Genomic DNA, 1,504 nt, shown 5'->3' on the forward strand with positions numbered 1-1,504 from the left:
ATGGAAGCAGACTGTCTCATCTTTCTTCTGCACAGCAGCTAGTGGGTTTGAAGCATCAATCCTGTGGTTAGCAGCCAAATGCCTTAACCACTACACCACTAGCGCCTCTTACCACCAGCTTAATATACATTAATATACAGTCAATTTGATTGCCTTTTTTGTAAAAGGCTACTTGAAGTAGAAGTGGACTCATATGTGTTTGAAAGCTACTAAGGGAGTACAAAGGAGCTCTGGTAGTGCAGTGCCTAAGGCATTTGACTGCTAACCACAAGGTTGACAGTTCAAACCTACTAGCCTTTCCACGGAAGGAAGATTGGAAAGAAATTGGGAAGAAAGATGGGAAGGGAGATGGAGCAATCTACTGTAAAGATTTACTGCCTAGGAAACCCAATGGGGGTTGCTATGAGTAGGAATCAACTCAATGAAAGTGGGTTTGTTTGTTTGCTTTTTTTTTTTTTTTTTAAAAAAAAAGGAATACAAAGATCATGTAAAACTGTCATACATTTAAAAAACTAGTATACACATTTTGACCAAACAAAATAATTTACATTTTTTAAATTAATAAGAAAATTAGTCAAAATGTTTATCAGTGAAAACACTTATCAGCCAAATTCATTCCACAGTGGGAATTTCGTGTAAATAAATGTGTTGACAATTCTCTGTGTGAGTGGTCTGGGGGCTTGATTTCCTGTTGAATGTTTTCATATGTATTGTGTTTTCTCATTCTACAAGCAAGGATTCTTATTATTTTCACTTTCCAGAAGCGGAAACCAAAAATCTTAAGTAACTTGTTTCATGACACACACTCACTACAAGAGCTTGGATGAGCCTGTATGAGTCTGGATTCATTTTCTTATTCATTTTACTTCATTGTCTCTCCTGCTTTGGTCATAGGCTAAACTGACTACTGCTGGATCATATATTAATATTCTTTATTTTTAAATAAAAGATTGTTTACAGACCAATGTTCTCATTTGATTTGTTTTATACTCTTGTTTTCTGGGTAATAGCTTGTAGCTAGGTATGGATTTAATAATGATGGCACAATTTAGGATTACCTGGGCCCTGGAAAACGTAATGAAATACTTGTTTTAAAGAAACCAACCTGAAGACATTAAGGTACACAATTACATATTTGTTCATTTTATTTGGTAATTCTAAGTGGCATTCAAGATAATCAGTTTATTGGTACACTCAGCCCAATGTTCTTTCTTTCATTTCTTTAGCAAGCATATAAACTATTTGATTGCCAAATTTCTGTTATCTGTATAGGTCTGGACAAAATCATTCTTCAGATCTAAGTCTACGTATGGCAAATGAAGTCAAAATTCAAAGTAATTTTCTGGTTGAGTCATGGAAATGCTACTTATAGGAAAGGCAGCTGGTTAATTAAGTGACACAAAAATAACCAGAATTTACAAGAGTTCTTTATTATAAGCAACATTTTCACGTTTTCAAAATTGGTCCTTGTCATAATCTTGTGACATGATCAAGTAAGCTATAT

The sequence above is a fragment of the Orycteropus afer genome, unplaced genomic scaffold (assembly GCF_000298275.1).
Source record: "Orycteropus afer afer isolate SDZICR_OR568_19922 unplaced genomic scaffold, OryAfe1.0 scaffold00666, whole genome shotgun sequence".
NCBI lineage: Eukaryota > Metazoa > Chordata > Mammalia > Tubulidentata > Orycteropodidae > Orycteropus > Orycteropus afer.